The 13,426-nt window shown below is 37.3% G+C and overlaps 1 long non-coding RNA gene across 2 annotated transcripts in view; it reads right to left on the bottom strand.

Annotated features, from left to right (window-relative positions):
- Window positions 1-2,285: 2,285 nt before the first annotated feature.
- The window catches only part of LOC113612976 (uncharacterized), a 171,433-nt gene continuing 160,292 nt past the window's right edge, over window positions 2,286-13,426 (bottom strand). For both annotated transcript variants that reach the window (XR_003430043.1, XR_003430042.1), the window contains 2 exons: window positions 5,409-5,595; window positions 2,286-5,330 (listed from right to left, as the gene is read on the bottom strand). This is a non-coding gene — a long non-coding RNA (uncharacterized LOC113612976). The remainder of the gene's footprint in view (window positions 5,331-5,408; window positions 5,596-13,426) is intronic.

Raw genomic sequence — 13,426 nt, 5'->3', positions numbered from 1 at the left:
ATATATACAGTTTTGATAAAGAATATATTGACAGGGACTTCCCTGGTGGCACAGAGGCTAATAATATGCCTGCCAATGCAGGGGACACAGGTTCAAGACCTGGTCTGGGAAGATCCCACATGCTGCGGAGCAACTAACCTGTGTGCTACAACTACTGAGCCTATGCTCTAGAGCTGGTGAGCCACAACTACTGAGCCCACGTGCCACAACTGCTGAGCCCACGTGCCTAGAGCCAGGACTCCACAGCAAGAGAAGCCACCGCAATGAGAAGCCCGCATGCCACAACAAAGAGTAGCCCCCGCTCACCACAAGTAGAGAAAGCCCACACGCAGCAATGAAGACCCAATGCAGTCAAAAATAAATAAATAAATAAAATAAATTTATTTAAAATAAAGAATATATTAACAATACTTGTAATGATAACTTGATCCAGTAAAGTTTATTACTACTCAGAACTGTACAGGTACAAGAACCTCTTTTATAGTTTCGATTATCTTTAGTTTCAGTAATGTATGATAGAGTGACCTTTAAAGTATATTGAAGCATAAAATACCAGGATAAAATTATCTGGGGAATTAGAATGGAAATCCAAGATCAAGGAAAAACAAGAATGATGTAAGATTTCCAAATTGTAAAAGAAGACTTCATGTATGTTTTAAATAGATGATGGTAAGCAATAAATGACTGCAGTATTTACATTTCATTGGATACATTTTAAAAATCGTATTACAGTTTATTTTTTAAATGTCAGTATTTATAATACACTTTTTGTTATCTTACTGGTGAAGAGAAGTTTTAGAAATCAAGTATGTGTGAAGGGTTACATGCTTAATAAAATTCTTTTAGGGAATACAAGGAAAAAAGAGTTGAAGACCACAGGAATATGTAAGCCTTAGCTGAGAATTCTGAGAACATATTGTTTATGTTCTACAATAAATATTTTAAATGTATCTACTAATATTTTCAATTAAAAATCACAACAATAAAGTTTTGATAATACTTCAGATTTATTCTTCTATTCCAGAAGTTTAAACTACAATGGTGATTTTGCTTCATCCAAATGTGGATTTTTATACTTAGTCATTAGGCATTTGGCCAAAATATAGGCTTGGTATATATCCAAAAAGTATAATTATGCCTGTGAAAAGTAACATAGAGACTTCTTAAAAGTCATTTATTATTTATTGTAAATTAATTTATTCCATATTAAGCTGGCAGAGAATGAAGATATTTATGGCAGTGTGGGAGTGCAGGATGGAAGTGGAGAGAGCATAAAGTTTCTAACGAGAGAGGAAACCAAATTGAAGCAGAAGAGTTTTATATTCATTCAGCAAGCATTTACCAACTACCAAGGGCTCGCACAATGTATTATTACATTTTACTCTGACCTGGCATTATATCACTCATAGTCTATCATCATGATTGGGGGACTTCCCTGCTGGTCCAGTGGTAAAGAATCTGCCTTAGATTGCAGGCGACATGGGTTCGATGCCTAGTCAGGGAATTAAGATCCCACGGGGCAACTAAGCCTGCATGCCGCAACTACTGAGCTCTTGTGCCTCAACTAGAGCCTGTGTGCTGCAAACTACAGAGCCCACGCGCCCTGAAGCCCGCGCGCCACAACTAGAGAAGAGAAAACCTGCACACCACAGCTAGAGAGAAGCCCGCTCACCACAACAAAGAGCCCACATGCCTCAACGAAGATCCTGCGTGCTGCAGTTAAGACCCAACGCGGCCATAAAAAATAAATAATAAATAAATAAATATTATCATGATTGGCATTTTATTTATTTTTTAATTAATTTTTACTGGAGTATAGTTGATTTACAATGTTGTGTTAGTTTCATGTGCACAGCAAAGTGATTCAGTCATACATATACATATATCCACTCTTTTTTAGATTCTGTTCCCATATAGGTCATTATGGAGCACTGAGTAGAGTTCCCTGTGCTATATGGCAGGTTCTTATTAGTTATCTATTTTATATATAGTAGTGTGTGTATGTCAGTCCCAGTCTCCCAAATTATCCCTCCCCCACCCCTTAACCTTAAGTTTGTTTTCTACAGCTGTGACTCTATTTCTGTTTTGTAAGTTCGTTTGTACCATTTTTTTAGATTCCACATATAAGTGATATCGTATGATATTTGTCTTTCTCTGACTTACTTCACTCAGCATGACAATCTCTAGGTCTATCCATGTTGCTGCAAATGGCACGATTTATTTTTTTATGGCTAATACTCCATTGTATATATGTACCACATCTTCTTTATCCATTCCTCTGTTGATGGACATTTAGGTTGCTTCCATGTCCTGGCTATTGTAAATAGTGTAAATAGTGAATTTTAATATCTTACAAATCTGTAGTTTTATAGTTCACTAAGGACTGTCATGTACGGTATCTTCATTTCTCACTCTTTCAGATCATATACAAAAATGTATGTCAAGAACCAAATATACCTCATCCAGGGGAGTGCTTGTTTCTCCTCATATTGCATTTTATAGTTTAAACCAACATTTTATCAATAGTGATTCTAACATCCCATCTCCTTAGAAAAGCAAATAGGATGATGATCACTATTGATAAAATGTTTATATTTCTCACAGTAAAATAAATAAGAATGTTCATCACATAAATATTATTTCCTTAGAGGATAAAATAAATTTATTGACTTTATATTCTGATGTTAAATGAACTAAGAAACTATAAAAATGCATTACATGGGTTCATTTTCTTTATAAACAAACAAATATAAGGATAGTTGTAAAAAGCAAAAGCTAAGCTTTTAAACAAAGGAGAGATTATCTTCATACTTTGTTTAAAATCTGTGATAAATTTTATTTCTTTGTTTCATTAAATAACTGTATTGGATGAAGCTTGGGAGAATATGTGATGCTCCCTGGTCTACCAAGAAGAGATTTGGGATATGTATTTACATAAATAGCTCTTGTTAAAAAAGAAAAAGATCAAGAGTATTGATTGATTTCATCAAATCATGTCATTTACTTTGTTTTTTCTTAAAGATATTTAACGTGTTGATTAATAACCAGAGCTAATGTAGCCTCAACATACTATTTTTCAGGCACTTAGAAAATTTGAGCAAGTGGATGAACGTGATCTGCAATTGATTTTTTTATACTGGAAGTAGTTAATATGTTACAAAAATAAATGGTTAGCCATTTACTTTTACTGCCCATTAGGCAAAATAAAAACCAGTGATTCTGGAACAAGGACAGAGTTCAAGGAATCAAGGACTCAAGAGCCCCATTCTTTCCTATTCTTCTCTACACCATGAGGGGATGTCAGCTGCCTAATCCAGTCTTGATTCTGCTTTCCTTGCTCCTTCCCAGAGATGCTTCAGCTACCTCCAAACCGTAAGCAACATTTCCAGAAAAGTCTATTGCCCTCCTCTTCCCATTGTGTTATCAGCTTCTTGATGTCTGTCTTTTTATTTATTTCCTGATTCCTTCTGAAATTATCTGTTGTTGAAAAAGCTCAGAAGTGTTGATAAATTGTTAGTGCACAGGTGGTAAAAGGCATACTCCAGTTCTAGAAAACTCAGCGATATAGGGTAGTAACATTTGTGAAACATTTACCAAATAAGATGATAGAATTCTGCAACATTCATCAAATAAGAATATAGAATTCCTACCAAAAAAAGATAAATTCTTTTTTGACTGGTGCAAAAGGCTGCAGTGTCTTGGCCATTGTAAAGTGACTCAGTGTCTGTATCTTCCCCAAGCAGGTATTCCCAAGATGGATGCATGACTTACAGACAAGCCAGGGTTTGTGTGTCATTTCACTCAATCCTTCAGCAAAACTTTAAGGGCTGGCATTAGATTTGAGAATATACAGATTAACAAAATGTGGCCCCTGCCCTTAGTACCTCATAGTATAAAAGAGAGAGAGAGAGAGAGATGGTGCACAGCGAATGAAATAAAATGCAAAAACAGAACCAGGCATTGTAGGATTCTGTGAGAATACTCAGAGATAACCTAACTCTTCATGGGAACTGATACAAGGGAAGAGGCATCACCAAAGTCCACATAAGAAAGTTGCTTTTGAGATGAGTCTTATGAAGCCAATAGAAGTTTTCCAGCTAGACCAGGACACTTCAGAAAGAGAGAGAGTCATGGGCCAGCAGAACATCACAAAGTGCAGCACATTTAGGTGATTGTAAACGATGGGCAAACCGCAACAGGAGAATATTTTCTTCTGCATGTATATGGTAATATGTCTGATGATTAGCCTAGTTTTTCTTCTCTCTAGAGAGTGGAAGAAAGAAAAGAGCTAAGGTTGCTTCTGAAACAGTAGTGAAAAACGATTCAGCTCCTCTCCACGTATTATCGTTCTCTCTCAATGTTTCCTGGAACAAAGAGGTTTGTGATATCATCCATTGAAACCCAAGACCACATGTGGATAGGTTTTCTTACTGGTTTCAATGATCATTAACTGATTAATAATATTGTTTGTTACTAAAAAAAATTTAAAGTTTTTTTGGGGTTTATTTACATATAACTGAGAATTAAACTTGTAAGAGATTTAAAGTGTACACACATATATATTGTGAAAGGATTCTCCCCATTGAGTTTAATTAATCTATCACATAGATTAATCTAACGAATAACACATCTATCTCTCAAATATTTATTTGGGGGGGTGAGAACACTTAAGTTCTGTTCTCATAGCAAATTTCAATTATATAATTTCAATTATACAATGTTATCAACTATAGTCACCATGTTATATAGTACATCCTCAGACAGAACTTATTCAACTTATAAATGAAAGTTTGTGTCCTTTTACTAACCTATCCCTATTTTCCTCCATCTCCCATTCCCTGGTAACCATTTTTCTACTCTATGTCTCTGAGTTTGACTTTTTTTTAAAGACTCCGCATGCTGTAAGAGATACCATCAGTATTTGTCTTTCTCTATCTGGTTCATTTCACTTAGCATAATGCCCTCAAGGCCCATTCATGTTGTCATGAACAGCAGGGTTTCTGAATAATATTTGTGTCTGTGCGTGTGTGCGTGCGCATGCGTGTGTATGATCACATTTACTTGATTCATTGAAAATTTCTAAATTTGAAAATTATTTCTATACAAAATATATAACAACTCATGGAGTGCTTATCCATAACTTATGAATAGGTTTACTAGTATCGAGAGTGAATATTTCCACAGTATAGGAGAAGCATACTGATGTTTAACTTGGCAGGGGCTTTCTGAGTTTCTAAGGCCTTCTGGATTGGTCTTTGAAGAATATACTCCTCTCCACTCCTGTTGAAATCTGGCTCTGCTGTCTGATTGGTGACGATAGCAAAGATCATCTAGAAAACAACCACAGTAATGATGTCTTTTTAACTCTTCCATGGTTGACCCAGACCCCTCTTCTCCGCAGGCAGTACCTGGTCCTGGTCCCATCACAGCTGTATGCTGGGGTTACCGAGAAGGCCTGTGTCGTGCTTAATCACCTGAATGAGACAGTGGAACTGACAGTAACTCTGGAGTATGAGATGCAGAGCAGGAATCTCCTCACAGACCTGGGGGCGAAGCACTCCTTCTACTGCAGCTCCTTCATGGTCAGTATCCCTCCTTGGGAAAAGGGAGAGCATTCAAGAGAGAGCATGTTAGTCGATGCCTTGCATCCTGACCCCCAACAATAAAAAAGCAAAAGGAAGAAAAAAATGAGGAGTACAGAGCAAATTTCAAATTAGAGTCTAAAAATAAAAGTTCTACTGAATAAACTTACATAATATTTACAAACAGAACTGGTGCAACATACAAAAGATAATAATGGTTATAGGAAGGACTTCTATAACCATTATTATCTTTGCTCTTAAAGTAAACTTCTAAGGAAAATAATGTTCATGCCATTACAGATATAAACACATAGATTCATAAAGTTAAGTGACTTCTGTATGATCTCGCAGATGGTTGATGGTTAATGTATTGTCCTTGTAACCTTTAATTAACTTAAAGTATTAAATAGTTAATCATACCAGCTTACTGCCAACAATAATATGTAATGCTATTTTGACCGTTGAAAAATAAAATTTAATAATTATTTTAATACTACCATATTGCTGTGAAAATGTGAGCTTGTTATTGCCTTCATTGTCATAACTGGTTGAAGAATTAGTTCATTTTATTGCAATGACATTTTTCCTTTAGTCAAATCAACAATTCGTTGCTGTCATGTTACACGATCATAATAATCTATAAAAAGAGGGGGCATCACCTTTGACCCTGTCCCTTACTAATTTTCACGGGACTAACCAGAGAAATGAGAAAATCACAAAGGCTGAGACATTCAGAAGTGGATCTGGGCAGATTCTTCAGCTCATTTCGTTTTTACAGATTCCGGAGTCATCATCTTCCTCAGCGTTCATCACTGTGCAGGTGAAAGGGCCGACCCAGCACTTCATAAAGAGGAAGTGGATTCACATAACAAAAGCAGAAAGCCTTGTCTTTGTTCAGACAGACAAACCCATCTACAAACCAGGACAAACAGGTATAAAGAACCAAATGAGCAAAAGCAATTTGAAGGGTTGGAAGTGTGGTTCTCTATTAACTTATGGAAATCCTTGCACGTTGTTATCTGTCTTACCACCCTGAGTTCCCACTGGAGGGTTTCATGAGAAAAATCTCTGTGTTTCAGTGAGATTCCGCATTGTCTCTGTGGATGTCAATTTTCACCCTTTGAATGAAATGGTGAGTGTCACAACAGTGGGTAAGATTGGCAGAAACAGGCAAAATTGTAAAACCTATTCTTTCGGAGAACCGAGACCAATATGAGATTCTTAAATCTATCACAGAAAGATCTCAAAAGTGTATCGCTGCTGGAGAATAAGGGAGATCAGTTCATCAACTACATTTTTTAAACAAATTAAATATTCAGTTAAAATTATGCCCTTAAAGACTCAATTATTTTCATTGAACTGAAGAAAATAAGTGCATTTCACTTCTCTCCTAGAGAAATGGAGAATTTCTCAGAGATAAACGTCGTCTGCAAAATAAACTATTATTAGGACCTTTTTACCTAAATGTAGGTTTCTCAATTGTACATTATTTCATTAAAGGGAAGTCATGACTTCTTAAGAGGCATATGTCCCAAACTAAACATATAAAGTATTGTGAATGAAATGGAGCCACATCTCCTCATTTGGACAAGAAATGAACAGGCTTACTTCCTCTGGTCCCGATACTGTATTAATGCTAATGTCATGGTGTTCTCTTTCTAAACTCTATCTCACACTCATACTCTTCCTTTCTTTTCAGTTCCCAGTGGTTTATATTGAGGTAGGTAATGTATTGTGTATCTCGGTTGGGATGAGGACTCACTGCCAGTTGTGTTAACTTGCCTCGCTCCACCTCCACCTTCCCCACCGGCAGTTCACCAAAACTAAATAAAACACTTGTTTTCCCTCTCTCTTAAATCCTGGGGAGAGTAGATAAGATGTAAATGAAGGAACAAAATTCCCTGAGATGATGCAAGTTAGTGGCTCTTCCAATATTTCTAAACAAGATGGGTATGCATAATCTCAAAAAGAGGTGCTATCAGCTGTCATATCGCATAGCTGGGAAAGATGTCCTTTGCTCAGTCTAGAATTCCTAGAAACCTTTGCTAATACCTCTGGTGCCAATTTACCAATCAGCTAACTGTCCACCTCCCAATGTCACTCTCCCTGAAAAGCTGTTCCTCTACTCAAAATTATATATTTCAGTTGCTTCTATGAACTTGTGATGTTTTTACCTATAGAATCCCAAGAAGAACCGGATTTTCCAATGGCACAGTGTCAATTTGCACTGGGGACTCAAGCAGCTCTCTTTCCCACTCTCTGTGGAGCCCACGCTGGGTCCCTACAAGGTCATACTGCAGAAGGAGTCAGGGGAAAAAATAGAGCACTCTTTCGAGGTGAATGAATATGGTAAGAATTCTGCATGTGTCCAAGATATTTATGACATTAGAGAATGAAAGATTGGATCATTTTTACATGTAGGTGACAAGCAAAAATCTAGCATGTAATAGTTGAAAATCAGCAAGGCTTTTTATTTATTTAAATATTTGCTAAGCACGTTTCATGCACTATCTCATTTAATCCTTAAAGTAGCCCTCTGAAGCAGATCCTATACCTTCTCCAGTTTACAAACGAACATATTAATACTAGAAAAGTTACTAATTTACCAAAATCACAGAGCCAACAAGAAGCAAGAGAAATTTTAATAGTTCCATCTGACCCTATTCAAACATCAATTGTTAACCAATACATTATGTTATCTACATGCATCTCTTGATCTATATCTTATAACAGGAGGTATTTCCTGGGATTACAACCTGGCTTTGTGTGACCTACATGTAATCTACTCTAATAATAGTAATCAGACCTTGAAACCATCTTATTAGTTATCAGTTATGCGGATTTTCTAACTTAAGTTAAATACATCATGCCATGGATAAGGAGACCTATCACAAAAACAGGATTCTCAAAACTCACCAGAACTGCCATGAGAATTATAGAACAGGGATTCATTATAGAAATAACAAGCCTTATACACAACTGTGAGAGAGGCTGGAAAAGTCAGAGTCCAACAGGAGGAGATAGTAGATCAGAGGAAATTACTAACCAGTCCTCCTGAAGCATTGGTGGGGATGGACAGATCAGAACTCACAAGGGCACCTTCAGATGCCAGAGTGGAACACGAAGGGAAACTGACAGGAGAATCAATGGAAGACTGTTACCTCTCCCTACCTACCACTCCAGTATTTCTATAACCAGGTGCTGATGGTGGGCCTAGGGTCTCTGTGAGTCAGCAGGGTTTAGAAGTTGGGAGGAAGAGAGCTGGACACAGAGAGGGAAAAAATAAGGACAAACTGGAAACTGCTGGCCCCTCTGTACCTGTAACTGCGTCTAACCATGGGGATCTTCAGAGATTAATGATGCTACTTTCCTCCCACCTTTGAAATCTTGGACAAATTCAGAGAAGGAGATTCTAGGAACCATAATACCAGCTTAACCAAGTTAACATGGTACCAACTGCCCATGGTTATGACGGCATCTCCTTTGCCAATAGTGGCCCTGCTGCCCCTTATTGTAATTGAAATCACTTTATGTGACCCTTTGTTACAAGGTTCTGTAGCAGAATCATTACTAATGCTTACAGGACCTCCTGCCCACTCTCACCATTTTTTTTCTCTTTTGTTGATAACAGTTTTGCCCAAATTTGAAGTCCAAGTGAAAATGCCTAAGACTATTGGTTTTCTAGATGATGAATTTGTGGTATCCGTCTGCAGTCTGTGAGTTACATTTTTTTCACCTCATTTCTTTTTCCCTACTTTATTTGTATTGCCCATAATGATCACTGGACTTTGAAGTATTTTAATTAGCGAAGGAATGACTCTCTCCCCAACTTGTCTGAACTCAGACTAGGGAGCAGGGGTGGTGGCATACAACACTTCTACTGCTAATAATAAAAATTATTAACTGAGCATTTAAAATGTGCCAGGCAATGTTTTAAGTGCCTTGCACTTATTTACATTTTTTTCTTACACTAACCCTATGAGAAGGGGATAATTATCCTCATTTTACAAATGAGGAAACTGCAACACTTAAAGGATAAAATAACTTGTTCAAGTTCCTACAGACAGTAAATTCCAGAAGACTGGAATTTAAATCCAACAGTCCACTCCAGACCCTGAACTCTTCACCACTATTCTATATTGCCTCTGAAAGTAAAAAAAAAAAAAATTCTAGCTTCATGAAGCATTTCTATATTTCTATATCCCAGACACTGGTTTAAATTGAACCTGGGTCATCCAACTCTGGAGCCCATGCTCATAGATTCCATGTTATTCCATGTCCTATTATCTCCATTTTTTTATAGTTCCCAATTTCTTAAACTATGGAAAGCTAGAAAGAAGCTCAGTAGACCCTCTATCTTAAAGGCTGGATATATAAGGTAGAATTAAAACTACATGTCATTTATTTCTTCCCTGATTACCTTTTAGTGCAGTAGAGTACCCCCTACATGCACCAAGGAGGTTGATTGTACTTCTTGCTTCTAAAAACAGCATGTAAAACATGTTTTCATTCTTCTCACCAGCTCTGATGCTATAAATTTTTCCATCAAAGGGAAAGGCTTTTGATTCAGATTTAAAGATAAGATTCAACAAAGTGATTAAATTTAGTAAATAATTTATTACTTTATCAGCACTTTTTTTTGGAGGGGGAAACTATAAAAAGAGGAAGCTTGGGGCTTCACAGTTTGGGCAATAAGTCTCTAATCTAAGTCTGCATCAGAATCTATGGACGTTCTTAGTTAAAATGTAGATTCCTCAGCTCCACCTCTAGAGATTCCAGTCATAAATCTGAGGAAGGATTTGGGACTCTGACTATCACTGCATATCTCAGGGAATTTCAATGTGGGTGGTCCATGAAGCATACTTTAAGAAACAATAGACTAAGTTCAGCTTCACATCATGTCTTAGTCTGTTCAGGCTGCCATAACAAAATACCACAGACTGGGGAGCTTATTAACAACAGAAATTTATTGTTCACAGTTCTAGAGGCAGGTAAATCCAAGATCAAGATGCCAACATGGTCAAGTTCTGGTGAAGGTCCTCTTTCTGGTTCATAACTGGTGTCTTCTCCTTGTGTCCTTACATGGAGGAAGGGACAAGAGATCTCTCTGGAGCCTCTTTTATAAAGGCACTAACACATGCATGAGAACTTCACCCTCCTCCCAAAGGCCTCACCTCCTAATACTATCAATCTTTGGGGGTTTAGAATTTCAACAAGTGAATTTTGGGGGGACATAAATATTCAGACCATACCACATCACATCTCTCCATCATATTTGGCAGAATCCGACTGTCATCATGATACTGTTCACTTATAATGTTTTTGTTCTATAGCTAGTGCTTTCCCATTTAATTCCTCATTTATCCTCTTAAAATATACATGAGTTAGGGAGGACTTAGAAATACACTGTGTATGCTTCCCTAATTTTTTTCCTAAAACAACTTAGGAGGTATTGGCAAAGGTAGAAGCATAACCTAGATAATCTGACAGCAGAGAAAGAAGGAAATAAGGCAGTTTTTTTCTCAGATCTTCCTTCCCTCTCAGCTGAAGTTTTACTTCAGCTGAGAGGGAAGGAAGATCTGAGAAAAAACTGCATTGTTACTTTTCCATTTGGAGGAGTTTCAAAAAGTATTTCAGTATTCAGTAAGTATTTTCTCTTAGAGTTGTAGATAATTAAGACACAGTTTCAGAATAAGTGCTTCTAAAGTACAAATGCTTTGGAAGGAAATACAATTGCTGTCAATGAGTAAGATGGGTATATGAATGGATCAAATCCTGTGAAGAACATCTGAGTTATTTATGTTACGTATTTTTTGTATGACTCTTTACTGTTATAGATATACATATGGAAAGCCTGTCCGTGGTCTGGTGACAATTAACGTGTGCAGAAGATATTCACGATACAGTTCTACCTGCCATGGAAAACATTCACAAAGTATCTGTGAAGAATTTAGTCAACAGGTATATGGAAATCACTCTCCCCAGGACAGTAACACCAGATCTTGTTTTCTTGTGGCTGATAATAGAATAGAGAATACACTACAATACAATACAATATGAGAGTAGTGTTTGAAATAGTCACCTGGGAGAAGTGTGGAGTAAGGGACACATTTTAAGATTGCCTGGCAATGATCGGAACCAACTTGAGGGTGGGGCTCATGGATTTATACTGGTATTTATTTGGCCAGTTTTGTAATTTCCTTCTGACCGCAATTGACATGCCAGGTATATGGGCATAAAAGGATGTGGAAGTCTCCAAAGTTGGCTTTTATCAAATATAATAGAAGAAGAATGTGACAGATACTAAGAATTGGGCTAGTGGGAGAATCAAATGACACCCTATGGAATCTACCCTGCATAGCGGAGACTGAAACCAGCCTCAGGTTGAGGAGAGGGGGACTGAGAGGCATGATGAACTGGAGGCCTCGAGTACATCAGAGAAAAAGTGGAGCAAGAATAACTAAGGGAAACAGCAGTAGGACACGTATTAACAAATGAAATGTATGAATACTGATTTCAGGGGAAGAGTATATAAAAGTCCAGGGTGTGGCAACGTGAGCGGACACTATAAGGGTGTGGAAAAGCAAGTTATCAAAGTTGTAGAGACCAAATAAATGAAAGGCTAGGGTGGTGAATATGATGATGAAGTTCAAGATAAACATCGAGAGCTTCCCTGGTGGCACAGTGGTTGAGAGTCCGCCTGCCGATGCAGGGGACACGGGTTCGTGCCCCGGTCCGGGAGGATCCCACATGCCGCTGAGCGGCTGGGCCCGTGAGCCATGGCCGCTGAGCCTGCGCGTCCAGAGCCTGTGCTCCGCAACGGGAGAGGCCACAACAGGGAGAGGCCCGCGTACCGCCAAAAAAAAAAAAAAAAAAAAGATAAACATCGATAAGCAAGATAAACATGAGAGAAATCTAGCTGCCAAAATCCTTATTATTATCAGGGAGACTAGGATTAATTTCTATTTTCAAATGAGTCATGATATCTGCATATAAGTACATTAAATAAGATTAAATTTAATTATGCAATAAATATTTTCATGTAAATAGGTACAAAAATATAAACAAATCTTTATTATAATAGGAAACCCGACGTTTAGTTTAGAGATCTAATTGCTATAATGATTCATCTAGTCAATGAATATATGTTTTTTTTTTAATGACCTAGATATCACAGTTAAGAAAATACAGTCCCTAGTTGATATTTAGGTGGAGGTCATTACAGAGGCTCCTTAGAACATGTTATGTCTGAGCTGAGTTTAGGAGAGCAGTAACTGTTGGCCAAGCTGGGAATGGAAGAAAGAATGTTATTTGAGGAACAACATACACACACACACAAAGAGATAGAATTACAAAATACCATGGCACATTGGGGAAACTCTAGGAAGTTTAATATGACAGAAATTGGATAGGCTTTTGGAAGAGAGGGGAGAAGGCAAAGGTTGGCAATGATTAACTCAATGATTAATGAAGAAATTTTGTATCATTTGGAGGCTTGGGAAAAGATAAGCACCCAAAAGATGGTCAGAACATTTGTAAAATTTCCTTCTGTGGCCAACACAAAATGTTCATAGGTTGGTAACTGACTTTTTAAATCACAAATCAGAGGACCCAGGAATTCTCTTCCTTTCTCTTCAGGCAGACGAGGAAGGCTGTTTCACACAACTAGTAAAAAGTAAAATATTTCATCTGAGACAAAAAGGATATGACATGAAATTACTAGTGGAAGCCAAGGTCAGAGAGGAGGGAACAGGTTTGTATTATTTTTAAATAGTTATTAATTTATTAAACATTTATCAAACTTCCATTCCATGTAAAATGCTTTATAGTTTCTGGGGACTATG

This window comes from Aethalodelphis obliquidens, unplaced genomic scaffold (genome assembly GCF_003676395.1).
Source record: "Aethalodelphis obliquidens isolate GAN/ISIS:26980383/991018 unplaced genomic scaffold, ASM367639v1 scaffold83, whole genome shotgun sequence".
NCBI lineage: Eukaryota > Metazoa > Chordata > Mammalia > Artiodactyla > Delphinidae > Aethalodelphis > Aethalodelphis obliquidens.
This window is presented reverse-complemented; position numbering and strand designations above follow the sequence as displayed.